This window comes from Mustela nigripes, chromosome 1 (assembly GCF_022355385.1).
Source record: "Mustela nigripes isolate SB6536 chromosome 1, MUSNIG.SB6536, whole genome shotgun sequence".
Classification (NCBI taxonomy): Eukaryota; Metazoa; Chordata; class Mammalia; order Carnivora; family Mustelidae; genus Mustela; species Mustela nigripes.
This window is the reverse complement of record NC_081557.1, coordinates 125905642-125911968: the sequence shown is the minus strand read 5'-3', so window position 1 is coordinate 125911968 and position 6327 is coordinate 125905642. Positions and strand designations below refer to the sequence as shown.

At 43.3% G+C, this 6327-nt stretch overlaps 1 pseudogene; it reads left to right on the top strand.

The window, feature by feature from the left end:
- Window positions 1–4942: 4942 nt before the first annotated feature.
- LOC132008516 (U2 spliceosomal RNA) lies at window positions 4943–5114 on the top strand (annotated as a pseudogene).
- The last annotated feature ends 1213 nt before the right edge of the window (window positions 5115–6327 follow it).

Sequence of the window (6327 nt, the reverse complement as noted above, 5' to 3'; positions counted from 1 at the left end):
TGGAGGGAATAAAAATGGGAGGAATCAGGTCTTTAGGTGGAAGCCACTGGAAACAGAGTTGCCAGAGTTCCTGTCCTGAGGGAGCATGTATAGCTGTGGACACATGGAACTAAGATGCTGTTTAGAGATCCAGATGGATGAGCAGGCTTGGGTTATGGTCTCTCTCTCTCTCTTTTTTTTTTTTTTTAGAAGAGGTTTTGTTTTGTTTTTTTTTAAGATTTTATTTATTTGAGAGAGAGCAAGAGAGAGGGTGAGTGAGAGAGAGCACAAACCAGGGGCTGGGTGGGCAGGGCAGAGGCAGAGAGAGCAGCAGGCTCCCCACCGAACAGGGATCCTGATGCGGGGCGCCATCCCAGGACCCTGGGATCAGGAGCTGAGCCATCATGACGGAGCCACCCAGGCCCCCCGTGGATTACGTTCTTGAAGGAGTTCAGAACATGCAACTCCAAAATATGCCACCCTGGCATATTGCCTGGTTTTGATTAAGGACTCTTGAATGACAGCAAATACAGGAAAACACTCTGTCCTTCCTTACTTTTCTTAAAAACAGGACATAAAATTCCTGGATGAAAGATATCCTCCTTACACCAGAGGGAAAATCACATTCTTCCCCAGGATGAGAAGTTGAGAGAGAATTCTACATAAACGAGACTTATGAAAAAAAAAATTTTTTTTTAGGGCCTTCCACATAGTATAGTCACTTTTCCAGAGTTGTTTCTCTGTTCAACCTAATATAAAAAAGCAAATAGATTTTGCCATTTCTTTGTATCTTCATTCTTTTTTAAAATTTATTTTTATTTTTTAAAAAAGATTTTATTTGTTTGCCAGAGAGAGAGAGAGTACACACAAGCAGGCAGAGAAGCAGAGGCAGCGGAGAGAAGCAGGCTCCCTGCTGAGCAAGGAGCCCGATGTGGGACTCGATCCCAGGACCCTGGGATCATGACCTGAGCCGAAGGCAGCTGCTTGACGAACTGAGCCACCCAGGTGCCCCTGTATCTTCATTCTTTACAAATGCTTCCACATCCCGCAAAACCTATGTTATTTAATGGATTTGTATGTCTTTCTCCTATTGATTTTTGTCCATGTCAATTTGAGTCTCAGGTCCAGCCAAAAAGAACCCTTCAAAGGTGAAGTAAAATTTTGCCTCCCCTGTCAGTCTCTAGTTTGGGCTGTGGTTCAGGCTGGAGAACACAGCTAGGCGTGCGGCACGCAGTCAATAAATACTCATTGAATGAAGGAATGAATACATTTAGGGCCTGTCTTCCAAGGTCCAGTTTTCTGTCGTAGGACTTTCCTCTCCCCCAGGTAATTATCACAGAAATAGTCACTCTCTTCAGTAGAGACATTAATCTTTATGACACCACAAGACAATACTGTCAAAATAGAACAGAGTAAGTCTAACATGTACAGAAATACAAATTTAGATTTATATATAAATTGGTTGGGTGTGGATGGCTGTGTTGGTTGGATGGGTGCCTGTTATAATTTTTACAAGGCCATTGCACAAAAGATTGGGGTAGAGCCAAGGGAAATGGCATGGGTATTCTCAAACATACAGGGCATACTTCAGAATTTTGCTCAGAATTGCCTTGGAGAAGATTGAAAGACTTACAAGCCAGTGTCATGAAACCAAAGACCTCTGGGAGGGCTCGTAAATTATTGTTTGACCTGGAAAATGTTCCTTATAATTCAGAGAAGGCAGAGAAGAACATCCAAGGTTTAGATCCTAAGGTCGAAACTTTCTTCTTTTCCATTTTGTTCCTTTTCTAGAAAATTTGTCTCTGTAGGAGATCCCTTAGTTACTGGAAGAACCAGTCCCAATCAACTGTAGTAATACTGGAACACATCTTTACTTTTCTAAAAATGAAAATTCCCTATCCAGTTAAGAATCATGTAGAGCTTTCCCTACACAATGCATTTCTACAAAAGTAATTTAAAAAAACATGAAAGAACCACCAGTTTGGTGGAGAGTCTTTTTAAACAGCCCCACTAGTTTGATTACAAATGTGGTTTTCTAGAGACATGCTTAGAATTCCTTGCAAATAAATATTTGCATGATATTTTTGTAGAAAGAGTAATTTCTCCTGGGATAAAATGAATTTTTAGAAATATTTTTGTCCTTTGCTTCATACCGCCTTTCAGTCCTATTAGGAATTTATAGAAATATTTCTATTAAATGGAAATAAGTACATCGAGTGTTATTATTTTGGTGAGCTTGGTTTAAAATGTGGGCCACATTCAAATTGTGGAGTATGCTGCTTTAAATAATTCACAGTAGAGCTAGAGGAAGACAAAAATACATCTGGACTGCAATTGAAGGCTTAGCTGACCATTTAAAGAAATCAGTCTCACTAGTAGCTAACCACCGTCTTTATGAGATGATAATTTCTGAAGCACAAATCCTGAGTTCTAGGGCATGCAGCTGGGAGTGGCTGTCCATCTATGGGATGTTTCCCCACCCTCCCTTTGGAACATTTTAAAGAAGATAATTCATCTCTCTCTAAAAAGAAACACAAAAGTGGGGCACCTGGGTGGCTCAGTTGGTTGGACGACTGCCTTCGGCTCAGGTCATGATCCCCGAGACCCGGGATCGAGTCCCACATCGGGCTCCCAGCTCCATGGGGAGTCTGCTTCTCCCTCTGACCTTCTTCTCACTCATGTTCTCTCTCTCTGTCTCTCTCTCAAATAAATAATAAATAAAATCTTTGGGAAAAAAAAAAAGAAAAAGAAACACAAAAGGAGTTGTTTGACAAGGCTATTTGTGCACAAAATCCCATTTTCCCACCTAACCAGGAAAGGAGATTTTAAAATTTTGCATGGAAACCTCTCTGACCTGAACTATCCTTTTGTTTTCATCAGAGTTACCCTCAGTAAGGGTTTTTTACTTGGCCTGATACTTTATATTATTTTAAATACTTTATATTATATTTGTTTGCGGACAGCCTACTTATTGTTACATCAGGGTTTGGGGGGTTGTTGTTTTTTGCTTTGTTTTGGTTTGTTGTGTTTTTTACTCTACATCAAATTGAATGTTGTCATGAGGGAAATGGAATGAAAACTGAGTAGGTCTCAAGACTCTATTTATCAAAGTGTAGCGGTCAGAGCAATGAATGCAGGTACTAGGGGACTAGATTTAAACTTTAACATCGCTTTAAATGTTTATGATTGTGGCTTTAACCTACAGAAGGCTTCGTTTCCTAAAATATAGAACTCTGTAAATTCGACCTGGCATCTCGAACAGGAAGACCGCATTGGTGCGTATGTGCACACACACACATAGATGCTAGGGTAAGGTCCGAACTCCAGCAGAGTTTAGCGGAACCGGGACAGCATTCAGATGACAGAGTTCATCCTAGCTTAAAGACAAGTTCAAGAGAGTATGTTTAAAAGGAAACCGGGTCTAAGGAATGATTTCTCACCATGGATTAAGCTTAATTAAGCTTGGCTTTCTTCCTAGACCTTGGTGAGGTCTTAACAACATCCTGACTCCTTTTGGGGGTCAGACCCTGCCAGGCTTCTCCTCCAGTCCACTCTGGGATCCTGCACGCTTGCCGGCTCCCATAGTTCTGGGTTCATAGTCACAGAGCGGGAGTTCTCTGATGAATCCGATTGCTCAGTTAGCCATCTCATGATCCGCATGCATCTTTCCAGACTGTTTTTTTCTCAAATAGACTGCCACGAGGACCTGAAAGTTGAACCACTTCTTCAGCCCCCAACTCTTCTCTTTTCCTTTTCTGTTCTACTTCAGGTAAGGCACATCAAGTACCTATATTATGCTTCTAGAGAAGGGGAGAATAAAAACCTAAAGCATAATCCAGACATATTTCCTGTCCTTTAAACACCATGCTACCTGCAAGCTCCAGCTCCTTGAGCTGTGTTACTCCAGAGGACAGGTCTCAGCATCTGCTCCCTGTTTCTGTCTTCTACCCCAGCACATAACGTCTTGAGCAGTGTGTTGAAACAGGAAATCGAATGTTTGAGGATAGTGAGCAAAGGCATTTTTGCATATTTGTTCGAGGACAGGTTAAAAGAGATCATTTGTTTTACACATTTCTTTAGTGTTCTGGGCATATTTACCCAAGTATGTGCTGGCAGCCCATTGAACAGGCAACATAGGTAGTCCTACTGTGTGTTAGGGCATGAGTGATTTACTAGTTGACGATACCTCTAATACTATTCCTTTGGTTTGGGAAGTTACAACTGATTTCTTTAAGCTCCAGCCTTTATGGAGACAAAAAGACCTGTTGAGTCAGCAGGGGTTGAGGGTTTTCTGGCTAGCAAGGCAAACTCAAGTCCAGAAGAAACTAAGAAACTAAGCTAAGCTACCCGGAGAAGCTATGCATGGCTTGGTTCTTCCCAGGGACCACATTCCTTACATATTCCTTATTTAAGGATGGGCAAGGACCAGCAACCTCTGCTGCTTCCCAGCCCCTTTTTGGAAGGAGAGGGCTGGTGGGTGGGGAAGAATTAGCTGAACCATGAAACTCTTCAGCCATGGTCAGGCTGCAAGGAAAGGAGACCCGGGTAGTGGGAATTCCCTGGTGGTGTCTCTCCCCTCCCTGGCTTGTTCTGGCCTCCTGCCCAACACCTGAATAAGACAGGCGGTGTCTGTGGGGAGATGGCTGTGTTCCACTACGAACCTCCCACAGACTGAACATTTGACTCTACTCTCGCATTTACAACATCGTGAGAACAAAAGTTACTCCCAGAGAGCAGAGTGTACTTATGATTTATCAGAAAATGAGACAATGGCTGTAACATTGTAATAAGGGGACAGAGGAAATTGTTCACGTCTGCCAAGTTTCCTAATGTTACTTAAAGGACGTGCTCTGATTTTCATTAATTCTCTTTATGTAAGCAGAGCTTAGAATTCTTTCTCTGCAGGCAATGCTTATTATGCCCGCAGCCTTGGAAAACGTTCACCTCTCAATTGTTTATGTGGCTTGCTTGCCAGCCTTTTGGCTGAGATCAAGTGTAGTATCAGTTCTGATCAATATAATATCTGAAGACAATATATTAAATGCATTTTTGGAGCAGGGAGATGGACTAGGAGCTTCCTCTATCCACTGCGTGCATTGACCTGGCATGGCAGTAGCAGGAACCGTGCACCCTCCTGGGGTCATTACCCAGGTGTTTAAAGTCAGCTTGAGCTGGGGTGGGGCATGGCACGTGTTCAACAGAGACTCTGTCTGCTAGTGCTTCTACCTTGGAGTGCGTGGGCAGGTGGCTTGTGCCTGGCCTCCCAGAGGCAAAGGCTTCTCCCCATCAGTGACAGGGAGCCGTGGGCTTGCTCAGGTGGTTGCTGAAGGCCCTTGGGTTTTCTCCGGGCTGTGTGTCTTTACTATGCGGGTTCAAGGAGAGTCAGCAAAAGATGGTCCGGATGCCAATGCAGGGATGTGTGGAAGGCACTATTGGTTGGTCTTCTTACACACTCTGAACATGAATACACGTGCAATCGTGTCAACGGAGAAAACAGAAATTGTTCATGTGGATTGTGAAAGTGAGAGAAATTTGACAATAGACCTTGCCAAAATTAGTATTCAGTTATTTCCCCCACTGCCCTCATCCAGGCCTGATCCTGGAAGGGGAATGAGGCCTGTTCTCTGTGTTCAGGAGGCATATTCTCCAAATTAACAGTGTTTTCTAAAAATGGGCTTCTGTGGATAAGCTAATTACTCTGATCTTCATCATGACCAATGGCTAAAATACATGGGCAGAGGAAGGAAAATTCATGTGGATATAAATACAGAGGTGACTACACATCACATTTTATGTAGTATTCATTAATTTTAAGACAGCAGAACACTCCTTTCATCTGTAGTAAGGCTTTATCTTTTAGAATATCCACTAGCTTAAAGTACCTAGTACTCTGTTTTATTTTCAACTGACCTTGTCCTTCAGGAAACTTCCTTGATGAAGAAAGGAAAAAACAGGCACGGGAGAGGAAAAACCCTCCTAACATAAATGTCATAAACTCCCGAGCTGGCACCACGTGCCGGGCAGAGCTTCCGTTTTGCTTCGACTCTTTCCTCTGCCCATTCTTGGTTATGTGACTTTGGACCAGTTCCTTAACTGGTGGTACCATCTGAAGCAGTGACTGAACATGGCGGTGGTGGTGGGGAGGGACATGACACGGAAGTAAAAATACGAAGTCAGGGCTTGGAATAGAGCGTCACTTGGCACACGTGTGTAGGACGAATGAGACAAGCAGTGCCGGGAGTCTAAGTCTGGGGTGAGGACAGGGCTCTGCAGAGATTGACCAAGGGAAGGATATGTGATGGCAGTTGTGTGGGGCTGGGAGATGCTGAGGCAAGGCCTGGGGACTTG